Source organism: Megalops cyprinoides, chromosome 19 (genome assembly GCF_013368585.1).
Source record: "Megalops cyprinoides isolate fMegCyp1 chromosome 19, fMegCyp1.pri, whole genome shotgun sequence".
Lineage (NCBI taxonomy): Eukaryota > Metazoa > Chordata > Actinopteri > Elopiformes > Megalopidae > Megalops > Megalops cyprinoides.
Genome location: NC_050601.1, coordinates 15,764,465 through 15,784,169, shown reverse-complemented (window position 1 = coordinate 15,784,169; position 19,705 = coordinate 15,764,465). Strand labels below are relative to the sequence as shown.

General features: G+C 41.6%; 1 protein-coding gene across 2 annotated transcripts in view; it reads right to left on the bottom strand.

Annotated features, from left to right (window-relative positions):
• The window catches only part of LOC118794209 (signal transducer and activator of transcription 5B-like), a 64,212-nt gene extending 50,709 nt beyond the window's left edge, over nucleotides 1-13,503 (bottom strand). The window contains exon 1 of one of the 2 annotated variants that reach the window (XM_036552414.1): nucleotides 13,444-13,503. The gene's annotated coding sequence lies outside the window, so the exon portion shown is untranslated. Of the gene's footprint in view, nucleotides 1-13,313 lie in introns of both variants that reach the window. The other variant, XM_036552413.1, reaches the window with a different exon arrangement.
• Between the last annotated feature and the right edge of the window lie 6,202 nt (nucleotides 13,504-19,705).

Here is a 19,705-nt window from a genome sequence, read left to right as displayed (position 1 = left end):
CTTCCACCCAAGTGATCTTAACCTCTCTCCAGACTGCAATTACCATAACAATTACACTAATTACAACAAACAACAGCGACAACAAACTGAAAACAAACTGTCATGACACCTCCATTGCCTTTCTTTCTGTGCAGAGCGTTCACCGTGTGCCCCTCAGGCACTGACAGGTGGCTGCATAGATGACTACCAATGGGGCTGTATGACCCTCCCACGGCAAAACTGGCAGCCTTTCAGTTCAGGTCATGCATGAAATGGGGGCAGGGAGCTGTTGGTTCTGTGCAGAACATGTCTGTTGTTCAGGTCTAAATACTACAGTGCAGAGGAAAACACATTTGTCTCAACCTGTACTGTCTAACAGTGACCACAAAGCTAAGTTTGCTATCGGAAGGCTTTTAAAATGGTACTTTGTCTCCATATGTTTCTCCTTCGCATCTTCATCAATAGATACAGACTTAACAGACAGACAGATACTTGAGAACTGTTATTGCATTCTGGTGGTCAGATAATATTTCTGTGTATGTATCAGTACCCCGATGCATCAAATAAGAGTTATGGCTGTTCGTATTTTTTAAGTTGGCAAATTCTGACTGGTGGCCGCAGAGCAGTGTGTTACTGTCACTTAGAGAGATTCAGAGCCAGCAGACTGAGAAGACTCATTTCAAGGTTCAGCTCTTACGCTTCAAATATTTCACCTGTAACAAGCCCTTGGGAATTGATGTAAGATGCATACAAAATCTAAACGCTCTAAAGGCAAGAATCAGTTTCAGTCCCCAAATCTTTAAATATCTGGACTAATCCTCCCAAAGCTATTCAAAATAGCCCTGTGGGACATATAGGAATCAAATAAGAAACCATTTAGATACATCCAACGAAAAACACAATTAGCCTCAGTTCTCAATGATGCAACAGCATACAGTGATAAAGAACATAAATCGGAATTTGTTTGAATCTGAAACTTGCACTTAGCTGGAAAGTATACAGTATACTACTCAAATCATGGTTATATCTAATGAGCATCTGCATTTAATAGAAAACAAAATGACAAGAATCTACTGCAGCACACAAACTTTACAACCATGCAGAGCCATAATAGGCTGGATTTCCCTGAAAAATTCTTTCACCAACTGAACTATTCTGCTCTGCTTTCACTGCAGTTCTAAAGCAACCAGAAACACTGAATGAATGTTGCCCCCACAAATACACACACAAAAAAATTTCACTGTCTTGTTATGGTACTGTTTTCAGTATACAGGGTTTTTTTTGCATACATGGTCCTAACAACGCTATACTACAGGGAAAAGGAAGTCTTTTGATGCCTTTATAGTTCCAGATGCTTCCACTGAATTTACAATAAACCTGTCCGTTTAGATTTGTTTTGGTGATTTTGTTTCAAATATTATTTAAAAGGTTTGAATAAATGTTACCCATATGCTTTCTGCATTAAAATGAATGATTTATGAATCTGAATTTACTGTATCGTACTATTAAGATTGAAGTATGACATTTTTACCTTTTTAAGCAGAAATATTTATCCAATGTAATGTATTTTTTCTGCATAGTATGTTTTTTTGTTTTTATTCAGTCAGGAGAATGAATGAATATGGAGGACACTGTAGCAATAATTATGCAAAGGATAACTGAGCATATGTAATCCTTGTATTAGGGAATTCACATGAATTTCCATTTGCACTTTGTGTTGCTTAATTGACATTAATACCTGAACTCTAAGCAGACAGTGTTCATGCTGAGGCTGGGCACCTTCACTGTGTCAGCCGTGATCTCTCATGCCCTTTCCCATAAGGCTCCAGGATTAGCTATATTGCACAACAGCCTTAGCCCAATCCCGGTCATATACTGTCATATTGTCAAGACTCATCTGATGTCAGTTTCAGCCCAGATACACTATATGGTCAAAAGTATGTGGACACCTGACCATCACACCTATATGGCGCTTATTGGACATCCCATTCCAAAACCTTCACTGGAACTAAGGGGCCTAGCCCAAACCCTGAAAAACAGCCCCAGACCATTATCCCTCCTCCGCTAAACTTTACAGTAGGCACTGTGCATTCCGGTAGGTAGCGCTCTCCTGGCATCCGCCAAACCCCGATTCGTCCATCAGACTGCCAGATAGTGAAGTGTGATTCATCACTCCAGAGAACGCGATTCCACTGCTCCAGAGTCCAATGGCGGCGTGCTTTGCACCACTCCAGCTTTCGCTTAGCATTGCGCATAGTGATGTTGGGCTTGTGTGCAGCTGCTCGGCCATGGAAACCCACTTCATGAAGCTCCCGATGCACAGTTCTTGTGCTGATGTTGCAGCCAAAGACAGTTTGGAACTCTGTAGTGAGTGATTCAACAGAGGATAGGTGGTTTTTACAACGCACTTCAGCACTCGGTGGCCTCGCTGTGTAAGTTTGCATGGTCTACCGCTTTGTGGCTGAACTGTTGTTGCTCCTTGACGCTTCCACTTGACAATAATAGCACTTACAGTTGACCGGGGCAGATCTAGCAGGGCAGAAATTTTGCGAACTGGCTTGTGGCAAAGATGGCATCCTATGACAGTGCCACGTTTAAAGTCACTGAGCCCTCCAGTACGACCCATTCTACTTGCAAGGTTTGTCTATGGAGATTGCATGGCTATGGTCTTGAATTTATGCACCTGTTAATAATCTGTGTGGTTGAAACACCTGAACTCAATAATTAGGAGGGGTGTCCACATATTTTTGGCCATATAGTGTACCTACAATTAGCAAAGACAGTTCTTGTGTATTAGCAATGGTCCTCTCTTTTATACAGATTCATAATCATTCTTACACAGTTCCTCAAACAGTTAATTTAAGGTGTCCTGCCACACACATTTATTGCTAAAAAATGACTGAAATAATTCCCTGTATAACAGTGACCATATGGTGTGGTAATTTTAAAATACCAGTTATTACTGCATATTTTGAAAGACTGCAACTTTGGATTTATCATCTGAAACAGGTCTTCTCAAAGCACTTGCTCATGTGAGCTTCCATGTGCTTATCCTCATAAAGCAATTTTACCCACTGTGAACATCTCAGAAACAATCCATCCATTTTACTAGGACAGAAGTATGAATGATTAATTTACAATATTTGACTGACAGTTGGTTCAGAGTCCACTTATAGTCATTGCTATAACAGCATCCAGTTATATGAGGAGGGGGACCAAAGAAGACTCTGTATAATCTGGAGAGAGCATGACTCCATGGCCAACTGCCCCTGTCAATCCCAGGTCAAGGCTAAGCAGTTCACACCCGAGGTAAACCTGTGATTGGCTCTATCTGCTGTGCGGGGTGAATGTTCGCTGCATATCCCCCATAGCTGCTGCATGGCGAGCAGCCGTCGCTGCAAGGCATCCAATACGCTTGCATGTTTAATCATTAATACCACTGCACAGCAGCACCAGACGGCAGGGAAAATCAAACCTTGTCCATTTCAATGTGAACGTAGCGTTAATATTTAATTTTTTCCCCCATGAAACTCTCCTCATCAGGCCTGTAAAGATGTGCTCGTTAGCTGCGGGGGGGGGACTGGCACCAGGCCAAGCAAGCTGCTTCAGAGCGGAAGGCCTCGGCCTGGATCACGTAATCGGATCAATAAGGCACTGGCCAAGCAAGCCCGCTTCCAGCGTGTGGGCCCCTCGCTAGGGCCTGGGAAAGTACAGAACAGACAGAACTCGCCAAAACAAGAGATGCCACACTTGGCTTTCTCTCTTTAGCGCACTCATCCCTTGCGTGGCTCAACCCCTCGAAGCCGCTGTCGTTGCCATGGTTGTCAGGACTCCATAGGTTCCCAGGCCTTGGCTCCCGCACTAAGCCTGTAATAGGCTTGGACGCAGTGAGGGGAGCCTGTCATCTTGCTTTGAGTTAACACCATATTGAACAGAGCTTTTCCCTGGTTCAGTGTCTTTTTTTTTTTTGCTGGGGCTTCACGACAAAGGACACTGAACTTGGCTATGATGCAACAGGACCGGAGGGAGGCAAACAAAAAAAACAGAAGCTAGCCAACACAGAGGTACTTTAACTGTAAACTTCGACAGGGAAGGTCAAATTCCAGTCACCATTAAAAAGACAGCACAGCCCTGGTCCAATCATGTCATCAGTGCTGTAGAGCCTCACCACTTCATATCTACAGATAGGTTGGGAAAGACACCCACAACGTGCCTTAGCAATGGCACTAATAACATACGGTGGCGCAATGTAATTCAGAAATTAAAAAAGAAAAATGAAAACCAAGGACAAGCTCCAGGTCATCCTGATTTCCCACAGTTAAGAACAAAGAGGCAGAGATTACAGGCCTCCACTATAAAATAAGATTACAAAACAAATACTGGTTAAAAAAAAATGACTGAATGATTCATTAGTTTCAAAATTCTTATGACACCTCAAAATTCATTTTAACCAACCACTAAAATAATGATGTATGACTAATAATGTATTCCAAGCATTGTAGAGCTCTGCAACATCACAGAGATAATGGGCGGGAAGCTGGCTTTCACACATCTAAGGGGAACATTACTAACAAACGCATCAGGAGCTTTACATTCCTGCATGCTTTGCGAAAACTGGGAAGAGTTCATATTCTCGATTTAGCTGCATATTTGCTAGAAATAATTATTACTGAAGATAGCCGCTGTCAGTTTGAATATTTCAAGTGGCTGTCAGCAGCCTATGTTGAAGGAAGGCCAGAACAGATGTCTGGGGTGTAGGGGTGAAGTACTGTCATCTTTAACAAAAAGAACAAGATGAAGGTAAGCAATGTTGATACCCTTCACTCTGAAAGCAGTGAGACTGCACAACCCCAAACGTACATCGCTCAAACATAAGTAAGTTTCCTTTCAGACGCTTCCCTAAGAGCCAGAATTGTACACAGCCTCAGCCTCTCATCGTGACAAATTAAAGTCTGTTCCTGAGCCTGAAAGAGTCATGAGTGCTGAACCACATCATTCCTTAGGCCTCATTTAGAAGCATACACAGTGTTTATATTCATAGGGTGTGCTTTTGGTTTCTCGGCTCATGGCTCCCCAAACTATCCATCTTAGCACTTACACTTGGCTTTTTTGTAACAAAGCTTAGCAGTACAGCACTGATTTGACACCTTTGTTATGTTCTGGAAATTTTAATTACTGAAGCACTTTCCTCTCGCTATTCAGAATGGCCCTTTGTTGTGTAGTAGTGTGTATGGAATACACATGTTTGTTCATATATGGTTTAATGTTTTCTGTGTGTACTGTTGTTCATATTACCTAACTATATGCACTCATGTTACTATATGCATTCTTACTTTGTAAGCCACTCTGGATAAGATCATCTGCCTAATGAGTGAATGCAAAATTTAAGAGGCAGGAGAACTTCAGGGACAGAGGAAAAGCTCTCCTCTCTTATTGGGCTAGAAGTTTCTCTTCCCTTTATATTAACTTTAATGCAGGACTTTCCTAGATGACAAAGACATTAACATGACAGCAGAATACAGCTGGGGCTGCCACTCAACAAGTCATTAAGGGGCCCTGGGACTTAACCCCCCAGTTTGCCTTAAGAAAGCAAAAGGCTTGTGGCAGGTGAACCCATGGGAAAACACAGAAGTTGGGGTTACGTAACCAACAGCTTCTTCTGCAGTTAACCCTAACTCAAACACTAGCGCTCCTGTGATATTGGATTTGAGGTCCTGAATGGTAATTTGTATAACTCTGGACAAGGGGACTTGCCCGTAAACATACCTCTCTGTTATTTGCTGTGACGTACTGGTAATTCCTGCTGTTTTTTTTTCCTTTGGGCATGCACACAGAATAATCACTTGAACACAACCCAGCCCATGGCCGTAACAGACACGGGTAACCTCAGCCTCTCAGCCAGCTCAAAGCATCCATTCAATATGCAGGAAATTCTGTCCCTCATCTGCTGTGCACCTGGAGTCATGCATGTCACATGCTTGAAGAATCAGCTGCTCTAGTGGGCTTGTTTCATAGTACCATATAAGAGAGCATAAGAAGGCTAAGCTGCATAGTCTTCAGTCAAGGGTGATGCACAATGTAGCTGGCAAAAGCAGAGCAGAGCAGTTTGTTTTGGTGCACTGCAGAAGAGAGTGTGGGCTTTATCTTGGCTTTACCTGAGCTTGCTGGGCCATATTGAGACACACAATGTTAAGATCACCGCTTTATTTACAGCTATTTATTTTTGAAAAAAGTAAGAGGGAGTATTTATTTGTACTCCACTTGATTGGGTGATACAGTTTATAATCAGTTCAAAAATGATATACGATCATAGCGCTGAATTCCTCAGATTACACAGGATCAAACACAAGTCAGCCAAGGAAGCTAAAACGGTGAGGAGAAAATGTGGGCTGTGGATAGGTGTCACAGTGATGACCCAAACTGACCTGCACTGGCTGCTGGAGGTTCCTAAGAACTCAGGGGCGTACTGCTTTTAGAAATAGAAATCATTTGCTCTAACGTGATTTTATGGGCGAAACTATGAGCAGGACAATATGAACTCTTGAAAATGAGACAACCATGTTTTTTTCACTGTCTGTTTTCTTGGCTAATTTTTTTTTCCTAGGATTTTGCTGCAATGGCTGGATATGGACATTAATAATAGAAAAGCAGAGTACCCGCAAGAGATTTCATACACATCTTAGCCTATACACTGTACCTTTCTACTTAAACTTAGCTTCACAGTGCTTGCAATATGCAAAATAGGGACAGAATTCAATTAGCCATAAGGGGACGGACTGGAACTGGCCCTGCCTTAAGGCCTTGTGCTGCCACTTCTTCAGCCAGCAGAGGCAAAAGGGAACCTGAGGACATATTAAGGGGTGACACTCTAGGACTGGAGCACCCCATCCCTACAGCTGTGAGTCACCTTCCTCGCTCCACCGACAAGAGAAGCTGAAAATGGGGTTAGTGACGACCATCCAGCATGCCACTGTTCCCTACAAAGCCGCAGGCTGCAACATTGATCACAGAATCAACATGACGGTCTTCTGGACACAGCAGGTCCCCCTTCTGCAGTCCCAATAGTGCAACCAGTGGCAAAGCATGGCCTAAGTATCCAGTTTGGGAAACCACGGTCGAAAAATGCCCAATAAAGGTATTCCCCATGTGAAACTCATCGGGGTAAATGATGATCTAACACAGGGGTTTCCATGCGCCTGCATTTGTTAAGGGCGGTTTATGTCACCCAGCTTCAGTGTGATGAAGTGGCGGTGAAATAAAGTACACTCACGCCCATTCAATTCAACCCTCTCGCTTTGTTCAAATACACCAACACCAAATGGACTTGGCATGGGTCATACCGGCAACACAGCTGTCTCACTCTGCGTGGACTTCTGTATGCGGCTCAATTACACAATATTAAATAATAGGAAACAGATGGAAAAACTGACGTCAGATCACAGATCTAAACATTTGGAAGTTGTGACATTCTTGTGGTTTACCTTGAAATTTAATATTGATTTCCTGTGCAATCATCTGCCAGGGTGACAGAAAAAAGTCTTCACGAATCTTACTTCACTCATATTTTTGTTTTCATCCAAGTACAGCAAGAGAGAACTATAGACTAACTTGACTGTGATGTTTCATTCTTATCATCAACTATATTTCAGCAAACATGGAGGCAAAGAACATAATGACAAAGAAAGGTACCTAATGTGGAAAGTTGCAGTTCAATGTCTTAGTCTTGGCACTCATTCAAATGAATGCAAAAAATTATGTACAAGTAACACAGATTTATTCTTGAATGCTTGAGCAAATATTGTTTGTTTTCATTTTTACTTTGAACATTAGCTTGTAAAGATCATTTACTTAAAAACCGCTTGTTGCCATGTTTTGTTTTTTCACAAGATGATCGCTTCTGAGTTGGCTCTGAGATTCTCCTGTCATCTTTCGGTGTTCTAGCCCCAAGCTAGCCAATTTGAAAGCATAAATAATGAATCCTTCTATTCCGTGGAATGCATATAATACATTTCTTAATGGAAATATGAAAAATGATAATGAAGTGGGACCTGGTACTACACACACACACCCACACACACATACACAAATACAGACACACTATATAATGAGGAATACGCATTTCCCAAAGCAAAGCTGGCCTGTGACAGTTCATCATGACGGTCACGCTTGTCACACCGTGTTTCTATATTATCACAGAGCCAACAACTCAGCTGTGTGTGATTTACATGCAGTTATAATTTAGTATAGCACAGTTTTCTCTTTACAGAAAATATAAAAGTAGTCAATTTTCATATATATTTGGGGTGGTATCAGCTCAACAAATCAGAATACCACAGGACCTGTACTTTAGGTAAAAATAAACGTCGGAATTTATATGCATATACATTACTTATATACACAAAGCACTAACTTTTGTGAATATATAACATAAACTAAAGGTACTTCTGTGTCAGTGAACAATGTGTTTGAGTCCAGTTTTCACTTTGAAAGCTGACAACTGACGACTCACAGACAACCAAAAATGTTCATTTCTTTTGCTGCTCATCTCATTTCATATGCCAAGTTCTCTTCTGTTCATGTAGCCTTAACGGTCTCCGGTTATCCAAACCCAGGGTGCAAAACCAGAATATCTTTTCCTATAAACAACACACACTGAACTAAAATGCGGGCACCAAAAGGAACAACAGATCCAGCCACAGGACTTCATTTGAATGAAATATGTTTACATTTACATTTATTCATTTGGCAGACACTTTTATCCAAATCGACTTACAAATGAGGCAGAGAACAAATATATACAGCAACCGTCACCCAATAAGTGCATTTCTATTGAAGATGGCATGCAGTGTTTTCTCACATGGCAGACTGCCACACAGCGGTGTATAACTGTTCACAAAGCGGTGCATATATGTGCACAGCTGGAGAAATCTCCCATTAAACATCCTGTTACCTGTTAATGGAACGGGAAACTAAACAAGATCTAGAACCAGGAGTGCAGACATGTAGTGCATTTAGGCGAACAGCCATGCAAGTTGCACATGGCTGTATGTTGGACCACTCCATTAGTGACCTTCCACATAAATAATCCTGTACATAGTCATATATGAGATGCATGCCTGTTAGATTACTCTGTTGGTGACCTTCTACATAAATAATCCAAGCACAGTTCTCCACTCTGAAAAAAAAAAAAAACACCGGCAATACCCTCCATGATCCCGGACAGGATTAAGGGTTGAGTTCTGAACGAGCTGCAGGCGTGGCATGTGCTTAGAAATTGACAGATAACAAGGATCGTGCCTGATGGATTACAAATGCAAGGCAAGGCAAGGCAACTGAAGGCAGCACTGTTTTCCCCTACCTTGAAAACTTAATTGTCAGTGCCTATGAGACAGACCACCTCAAACTGTGCAGCCACAAATCAGTCTTCTGCATTGAAACAAATGCCTAGGCCTGTGTCTCTGTGAAGATGAACATTTAGAGGTTTATCTTAAAATGTAGCTTCACATTAGCAAATGTTTGTGGTGTCACAATCATAATTAGTGTATTTTTCTTTATATCCCAGGTTTGTGGGGGGTAGCCTAAAGTACATGAAACACAATTAGGCCCACAATACAATTCAGGAGAACCAACACCTAGTTAGCCAGTTGGTGAATTTCTCATTAATGACAACTCTCATTGAAGCCTACAGGCATCCAATGTAGACAACATGACTATTTTAGCAAATGCTGTAGTAGCAGAAGTAGAATATTCTACTTTCAAAACCTGTAAATAGTTTTTGGAGGCATACTGGATTTTCAAACCTTGTGATTGGATTGCTGACACTATCTATGGTAAATAAGTTTTTCCCCATTGATGTCTTGATTAGAAATTCTCTAATGATTCTGGATCACCTCGTAATAGAGTCAATAAGATGCGTGAAAGATGATTGAGTTGGACTCAAGATGAAGCATTCTTACAAGTTTGAACACATACCACAAGGACACTGGGGCAGCCCCATCTGCTCTGAGACTTCCCCCCGCACACCTCCTGGGCAGGCAATCACTGAGATAATGAGTGAAAACCTGTGTGAAATCACTTCGGCAGAGACACCTTTGGCACCGTCCACAGGGGCAAGTCAATCGAACCACAACGCAAGTTCATTTTTTTTCAGAAGTGAAAATGCACAGAGCCCCTGATGTGCCTGGCGCGGGGGGTGGGCAACACGAACGACAGCCCCTCTGGCCCTTCCTCGCCAAGCACAGCTGCATCTCCCTGAGAGGCCGTGCTCTTGCTGCCCCCAGTTTCTTCAGTAGCAAAAAAAAAAGAAAGTAATGCACTCTCTTGCACTTTGATTTATATTTTCAAAAAGTAATCAATGTTTTGGCCCTAGAAGTGCCCGCCTCTGGATATGTCTTAAAGTATATCAAAGAGGCTGACAATGTCAGTACTGAATTGAAAAAAAGGAAGAAGAGGAGAAGAGAAAATAATCATGATTGATCAAAACACTAGGCCTCCATTATGGAAAGGGAGTGGAGTGGTACTTGACAGTTCTTCATCTTAAGTTTAGGCTATCTTCTCACATAGCTAGAGTCAACTGACTGAAGACAGCTTTCGCTGCTCATGTTCTCCACAGAACATTTAAAACTACTTCCAGTGGCTAGGAACACGGAGATAAAATATTTGAAATGGGAAATCATTGATTTCCCTCAAACTGATGGATTGGCTTGAAGGATGTAATGTGACAAGGAGAGTACATTTGATGTGACAGATTGCCAGTGTGAAATGACAGCCCGGGGTGTGCCTATGATTGGCCCATTGCTCAAGGCAAGAGCAGGGAATCAAACTGAAATATCATTCACTAACCAAACCAAAATGACCTTACCTCGGAATCCGAATGAAACCTATGGCAAGGATCCAATATCAACAAAAAACATTCACTGAAAGCTACACAAACTTCCATTAGAAATGTTTTCCCTTTCCCTTACTAAGTGTCAATCAAAATTACACAGCACAGAATGAGAGTCCAATTTAGACAAACAGCCATAGCTTGGAAATAATTTAATTTGTTGGGGTATAGTGTCTTTTGTAGGAATAGTGTTTTACTTTTATATTAGTTGAATGGTGGTTTACTTTGCATGCAAAGACTGTGTGGAGGGAATGGGTCTCCATTCACGATCAATAAAGAATGGCTGTTTTTTTTTTAAGGCTTGAAAAAAGCTTCAGTATGACACAAATACTGTTTTTCTTTCAAGTGCATATCACAAGTTAAGGTGTCTTACAGGAGGCTTGGGATGGGTAAGTAATGTCAAAAGATTATGCTTCAACTCATCAATTTCTAATCATATATCAAAACAATTTAGGACACAGTGAACTGTTTCAATGTTTAATTAAGCAATGGAAATGTATGTGACAACTTCCAAAAGAAATCTGAGGAGGTCTTGTCAAAATGAGAATGACCTGCTTAAATGTTCATTCGATGAATAGTCCACACCAGTAGGAGTGACGTACTTTCAAAAATTGGTCAAGTCTCTGTGGACCCCAAATGCCAAAGAAAGATTAAATTAATCCTTTGTTAGTGTACTGGGATTTACCTGTGTGCACTTACACTCGGTGGCTTTGAGGAGCTGAGAGACACCAACATCAAGTCTCAGATGTCAACAGGTAACCTGTTGGCAGCAACTGATATGTTGAAACAAAGACACCGTTTAGGTCAGCCCTGACTTCCTCTAAGCCAAAGCCAAAGAACACAAAGGACATTAATCAATGATATATGGCCACCATTACAACTTTAAACACAGACAGTTTCAGTGCAAATGCACTATTGTTGCCAAAATATTTAGCTGACTCCCCTTAAAAACAACTAGGACTTTGATCTTTGGCGCTGCAAGGGCATCGAACTCAAAATGAATTGGACCTAAAGGGGTGTAATCACTCATAGAAGCAAATCCCTGCAATTTCCACTGAAAAAAATAACGGTACATTTTGGCAGCCTCAACGATCCGTCTCACACAGCCGCACGTGTGATTGACAGCGACATCCCCAGCCTCTCGCGATGTTCTTATTTTCTTGCCTACTCACGTGTGATACCAGATGTTGTCTTTTGAAACGTCACGTAGTGGATTTTGCTCAAATTAGAGCAGAGACAACATTAATAGCTCCCTTTGATTAATACTTTAAGTGCCTTGTGACCAGTGAATATAGAGTTCCTCACACGGGAGTGCAGCTATGTTTAAAAAAATGTAATTGTGATTAAATTTTCGCCAGCGCTCTCCGTGCCCACTGGTAGATATCCTCGATTAGTGTAAGTTCATATTTAATTATGGCAAATTATTGTCACTGCCACTGTTTTGTTCAATGCATGCATTGAGAAAAACGTTCTCTTTTGCATAAAGTCGTCTAATTTGAGCCCACCTCAAGTGGCTCTTTACTACCAATAAGCCTCAATGAATTGTCATTTACGATGGGAACTGTCATTTCGCCCTAACACTCAGCCACCGACATTATCAGTTCTATACGTAACTGTACGGACAGATCACTTTATCCCTTTCACTTCCTATCACACTTTATGTAGCGTGGCTGTATAGCAGGCTGGTGATGAATGATCATTGCAGAGGTGTATCCAGTAATCATTCCCCATAAATTCATAACTGAATCGACACAGTCACCAGCTCCAACTTTTAGAGTGAAATGAAGTCTCCCTCGGAGCGTAGTAACAGTGTGGCGAAGTACGCGGCAGCGCGTCCTTCAGTCGGCAGTTCAGCTACTGACATAAAGTTTGTTACGATTAGCTATCTCTCTGTTTTTTAAATAAAGTTTCCCGTGCAAATACTAATGTTTATTAAAACGTACGGTAAACACTATAATGAACTAAATAACCACATGTTCAATTCAGAAGGCTGACTAGCTAGCTGAATGATCTCTCGGTCGCCAGTTGCGTTCTCGCTCAACTCGCCACATAGCGAGCAGGCTAGTAGTAAGCAAGTAAATGTGCTTCTCAGCCTGTTGATCCAATCAATTAAGAATTTCCTATAGCACAAACTATCTGACTCTGTCGACATAGCTTGCAATCTAACTCTGCAACGCTGTGATCAGTTTAGCGGCATTACGGACAAAACGACCTGTAAGGTAATTACGCTAGATAAACGGTTAGCAAGAAAGATAGCGATAAGACGAAATATTTAACAGTGGTGCCTGCAAACCCTATGCTGGACAGTGCAATGTTCTACAGAGCCTGGGTCATTAGTTTGTTTACAAAACGCGCAGCCATAGCAAGTAATTATTTCGCAACGCAAAAAAACAGCACGAGTACAGTGTGTCCAGAACATGTCAGAAGCTGAAATGAACACTGAACTCACCCCGACAGGACGATTAATTTCGTTGTCTTTTCGCATAAAAGTGCAGGAAAGGTCCACAAACGCGCACAGGACGAAGAACAACCTCACCTCGTCTCTCTCCTACAGTCAGTTAGGTAGAAAGCTAACTCACCCTGCTGCGCGGTTTTCTCATTCGCTCTTTTGCTCTTCGGTCTGTCTCTCTCTATCTATCTCCAACCGCCCACTTCCGGCCTTTTACTAGTCACAGAAGCATTTCGTACTGTAACATTTAGATCAGCTTAGTGTACCGGAATGAACTGCATTATGTTCATGTGTGCTACAGAGCGGCTCTCCATCCATTCTTGTTATGTCAGTGTAGACACATTTTCTGTACGATGACGGGAGTGATATTTACCCCTGTGTCATAACTTGTCAAATATTGTAGTTTGTTACGAGCCACAAACTATAAATGTTTATACTATAGTGTAGTGCTTAGACATCCGACCTATTAAAAAAAAACTCTCAGCCATGTTCTTGACTTCGTCGTGGTTATTCAGACCAAGCTGTAAAAACACGTGTGTTATGATTAACTTTTTTTCTGTCCAGGACTGGAAAGGTACCACAAGCTCGCTTCGCGGAATCAGTTGATTCTAGCGAAGGCGAACTCGTTACTGACAGGACGCAGCTCCATCGGCAGCCCCCCCCCGCCCAATGTCGCTCCACTGCGTCTGTACTCTGCAGCAGGCCTATGCCACGGTTCACAGCTATAGATCCCAGTTCTGGCAAGATAAAGAAAACCATGCCAATGATTGTGCTCATCTATGGAGATCTTATAACATCGAGAACATTTTGTACACGGTCTCATCTTTAATGGGGGTTACAATAGACAACACTTATTTTTGAAACATTGTATACATTAACATGCACATATAGGCTATTACATATATTGTATATTCTCAATGTACAGTAATTCTCAATGTAATGTAACGGGCCATGCAAAAGATTCAGTATGAAAGAATGTCAGAAACACTCTACTAAAAATCAGCTAACCCTATCTCAAAATTATTTTATTTTCAACTGTAATATTTTTTCAGTGGTTACCCAAACAATGTATGTGGCAATTTTCAAGACATTCTGCACAACTTTTTTTTTTTTTTTTCCAAAAACTGGTCTGATTTTTGTCTGTTATATGTAGTCATCCCATTACTCTGTCAGCTTTAAGTATACACTGAATTAATAAATTCATTGATATATATTCCAGGGGAAAGGAAAGGGGTCAAACCACACATTATTTAAAGAGCAGTATAACATTATTCCATATATTCCAAACAAAAAGATATATGTGTAGCAAAAACATCAATGACTGATCATCAACATTGTCCAGTGTTTCAGAATCTGCAGCAAAAACAAAATACGTATGCTGAACTGTTGGGAGTTGATCACTGAATATTGCGACAGTAAACCAACTGGATGACACAGGGATGAGCACAGTCTCTTGGAAACTGTCAGGTCAAGTGTAATATATACCGTAAACTGATACACTGTTGAAGTCCCCCTCTTTGTTAAAGCGAGTCTCGTCTCTCTCTCTCTCTGTGCTACATTACATTACAGTTCCTTAGCAGACACCCTTATCTAGAGCAATTTACAAAGCTTGTCATTTTTACATGTCTCACTTTTATATATCTTTTATATGTATTAAAATATCTGAAAATCTTACTGAAAAGTACAACAGTGGTTCCCCACTGGAGAACTGAGCTAGCAACCTTTGTTTTACAGATACTGCTCCTTACCACTATATCACATTGCTACTCGAAGCTGCCCTTTTTTTCTTTATTCCGAAATTGTTTTTCATCTTCCGACTGCTTGTTGTGATATTGATTATTCTTATTCTTCTGATTATAATTCTCCTTTATGGATGGTGGTTGTGGATAATTTACCTTTCTGCTCTCGTTGGTTAGGGAATCTCTGGCACCACTAATGCTTGGTGCTTGACTGTGTTCTTACTTTGCTGACGTCATTCAGCAGGTTTCTTGAGAACATCTCTATGCGCTAATAGCCCTCTCTCTACTGGAGTACTCCACAGGTCTGTTTTCAGTCCACTTCTGTCTTCTAATTCAGTCCTCTCCTCATTTCCCATGGCTTCTTCTATCACTTCTGTGCAGAAGTACAGAAGTTCCCTCATTACCCCTTTCTGAGTCACACGTTTGTTCTTGGATGTGAGCTCATCGGTAGGACTTATTCTGGTTAGCACCATCCTGACCATTCTCTGCTGCTCCTTCAGTCCCTTTGGCTGACCTCTCCCCTCCCCTCTCTCTTCCCCTATTAAGAACCCTATTTAATTTTGTTTCTTTATAATGTTTAAATATTTCTCAGTTTTATTATCTTAAGTGATATTTAGTTGCATACATGTTGATCATATGTAACATGCATGCAAAGATTCTGATTTATTCAAATACATTTTCATTCATGGTTTACTTAGGTGTAATTGTCTTAGGCAGAGAGATTCATGCTGGATAAGGGCACGATGACGACGCAATAATAGTAAGAGTAGTTTGCTCACTCTTCTACTTCTCACTCTACTTGAAATATTACTAACAAACATTCATTCTACTACAGCACTGCGGTATCACTTTCACAGAGTGTTCCAGTCTAGCAAAATTGCTAAAAAAAATCAAATTAATCAAATGTGTTATTTGTAAAATGTATTCAGATTTAAAAGTCAATTATCACAGAATTCCCACAGTGAAGAACATGAACAGTGTCAACAAACCCCCCAAAATGTTGTGTAATGAAGTTAAATGGTGGCAGATCAGACAAGCAGAGAGTCCAGTATCTCATTATACTATTAATTTATGCAAATCCCTGTGATTGAACTATAAACATGAATTCGGAGCAAAACAAACCGGTTGTGATTATGGGCAACGAGAGTGTGGACATGGGTTGGAGGAGAATCACAGCTGGCACGCGGCCTGTTGTTAGGGGCTGGATGGACAGAGACCGATCAGTGGAAGCGGAGTGGAGAGTGCAGCTGTTAGGGAACTGGACTCACCACAAAGCTGTGAGTTTAGTTGCAATTAATGGATGAAATGTGTGAGATGCTGTGAAAAAGGGGCTTTCGCAAAGGCAGTTAAGAAGTCTAATCATTTACAGTTATGAGGGTGACCTTGGATTGCTCTGAAGGTCCATATGAATGAAGAGATGAGCAGCTGGATGAGCAGAAAGTCTGCCACCCCACGTGGCACATTGTGTACCTGCGCTATTGCGACGGACAAGCCCACATATCCGTGATCAGTGTCTGCTGGGCCTCCATGGTGTCTTCCTCTCTCCCTTACGAGATAAAGCATGGCAATTCACAGATTTGTGACAGGCTCCACTGTGAAGGTCCCATCAAAGCAGAGCAGGCTTAGCGGGATGTCTCCCTGGCAGTTATCAGGATCCTTCAAAGTTGTTGAGGTTACCACGCTAATTGAAAGCATGAAATATGAAATATGACTTCAAGCTTGTGCATGGCGACACCTGGTGGCAGAAGAAAAATACTGCACTTGTGCGTTTGTTGTCTGAATGTCACTGGGCGAGCTTCTTTTGGATGTCGGTGAAGTGCTTTTGCTACTTCGAGGTGATGAGATTGGTGTGAATTTTGCAATAACAGCGCTGTGGCCCAATAAGGCATGTCTGCTGAGAGTGAAATACATTTGTGCTCAACAGTATAGAAGAAGCAACTTGATCAGACAGAAGGTTCAGACTCATATCATGGCAGGCTGTTTTATGGTTGGTTTAAGGATTCATCAGCTAAATAGACAGCAATTTTTCAATAAACTCAAAGTACCTGATATAGCTATGAAAAATTCCAAAGGAACACTGTAGCGTGATATTTCTGAGGACACATTATAAAAACAGTCATATCCATATTCAGAGTGAAATATTCAGAGCGAGAGAGTCATGCTACTCCTATATGTGTTCGTTTCAGTAGGGATAAGTTTGTATCAAATTTATATAAAAATGGGGCTTTAATTTCTCGAAGAATATAACAGAGTTTAAGATAGATCAGCTTCATACTGTATTGTGAAGCACTGAGACAACGTTTCAGCTGAACTGCAGCCATTTACGTTTCTTACCAAAAACATCACAATGAGCTCTTATTCACAGACGTGACACTGGAAATATGTACAGGTGGAGTGACGTGAAAGCACAAATGAGAGAAGCAGGAAGTACGAGATCCATTGAAAAGACCCAGTTGAACCCAGAGCTGGAGGCATCCAGCTGTACACTAACAGCATCTCTCAACAGAACAAAAACAACACCAGCGTGCCCCAGGAGACATTCAGAGTGAACGCGCGTTACGTGAGTGTGAGTCGTTGCCTAGGTGATTGCATCTGCCTCTGGCCCTGGTGACCTCTGAGCGTACCAGCTAGTCTTAAAGTTGTCTCGATACACATGCGCCTTGCCAGTGCTTGGGGCTTTGAGCGGATGTGTCAGAGGGTTGGTATGTGAGCGCGCGCAAAAATTCACTTGGTAGGAGATATCAAAGGTTTGAGAAGCGTACGGACCTGAAGGGTTCTCAGTAATGTATTATGCAGGAGGGTTGTGGGTAAGTTTTTCCATACAGTCACTCTTCAGATGAAACTGCTGTTACTCATCTGTCAGTGAAAGAGAATGTATGGGACACATGCAATACCAAAATCTCCAAGAGCCTTATTGTCGCAGAACTGATATCACAGGATATGTAAATTACATTAAACGGTAAAGACAATATCCTTTGTATCCTCAAATAAACACCAGTGGATTTACCCTCAGATTTGAAAAAATGTGCTTACCTTTAGATACTTACTGCATTATTCTTAGGTGAACATATGTATCTAAATCTATATATCTAAAACCTGGTCATTTGCATAATTTGGAAGTGATTTTTCATTGCTTGTGTTGTTATGCTGATGCAAAATGCTAGCCCCCCCGCCTCCTAGAGAGGTGTCCCAGAATGCACCTCTTTCTCCGCAGTGCGCTGGATCCTTGTATCTCATCGGACAGCGTCCAGGGAGTAGATGCTGCTGTCATTTCTTGCAGCAGCTGAGTCAGCGTCTGTTTCTCCTGGAGGCTTTTAATTTACGCGCCCGCCCCCGTCCCACGTCTGAGCCTCACAGGGCCACTTCGCAACACAGCGGCGAGAGGTCCTCTCCTTATTTTCTCCTTCCTCTATCACTTCTGTGCAGATGTACAGCTACTCCCTCATTGCCCCTTTCTGAGTCACACATTTGTTCTTGGATGTGAGCTCATTGGTAGGACTTATCCTGGTTAGCACCATCCTGACCATTCTCTGCTGCTCCTTCAGTCCCTTTGGCTGACCTCTCCTTTCCCCTATCTCTTCCTATATTAAGAACCCTGTTTAACGATTTTTTTTCTTTATAATGAGTAAATATTTCTCAATACTATTATCTTAAGCCCTACTTAGTTGCATAAATGTTGATTATATGTATCATGTGTACGAAGATTGTGACTTATTCAAATTAATTTTCATTCATAGTTTTTGTCTGATATTGCGTCAGGTGCAGTTATCTTAGGCAGAGAGATTCATGCTGGATAAGGGCACGATGATGATGCAATAATAGTAAGAGTAGTTTGCTCACTCTTCTACTTCTCACTCTACTTGAAATATTACTAACAAACATTCATTCTACTGCAGCGCTGCAGTATCACTTTCACAGTGTTCCAGTCTAGCAAAATTGCTCAAAAAAATATTAAATTTATCAAATGTTATTTGTCAAATGTATTCAGATTTAAAAGTCAATTATCACAGAATTCCCACAGTGAAGAACATGAACAGTGTCAATAAACCCCCAAAATGCTGTGTTATGAAGTTAAATGGTCACTCTATTTCAAATTATTGATGCAAAATTAATGTAAAAATTCAGGGCCACGGCCGCGAGAGGTGCATGACTGTATGAGACGCCACCGCGTGAGCATCAGGTCATGAACGCCCCACCCTGCAGGCGCTGAAACCCTGCCCCCCCACCACTGCAGCCACTGGCCCGAGCTGTGTGAGAGAACAGGGACCCACGTCTCTCTGACAGTCCCCTCTTCAAGGCTGGGGATGTCACCATTTTGACATCCCCAGCCATCTTCACACAAATTTACGCGCCCGCCCCCGTCACACAAAGGCCCATTGATGCTCAGCGTTTTCGGTTATCATTTCAGGTGTAGTTATAGCAATGGTGGAAATTCTACTGAAATGTGATGACGCGGTAACGCAAGTAATGGTGACCAAATGCCAGGGAAACCCCTTGTATATTCCCACTGCTCTAACACTGTCACTGCAGCAGATTAAAACACCATGTATCAGTAGAGTAACATGCCTGCTGGACAATTTCCAGCTGGGCTTTCCAGTTTCAGCTGACTGATGGAGACCTCAGAAACTGAAACTAACCAAGAGGAAGTGATGT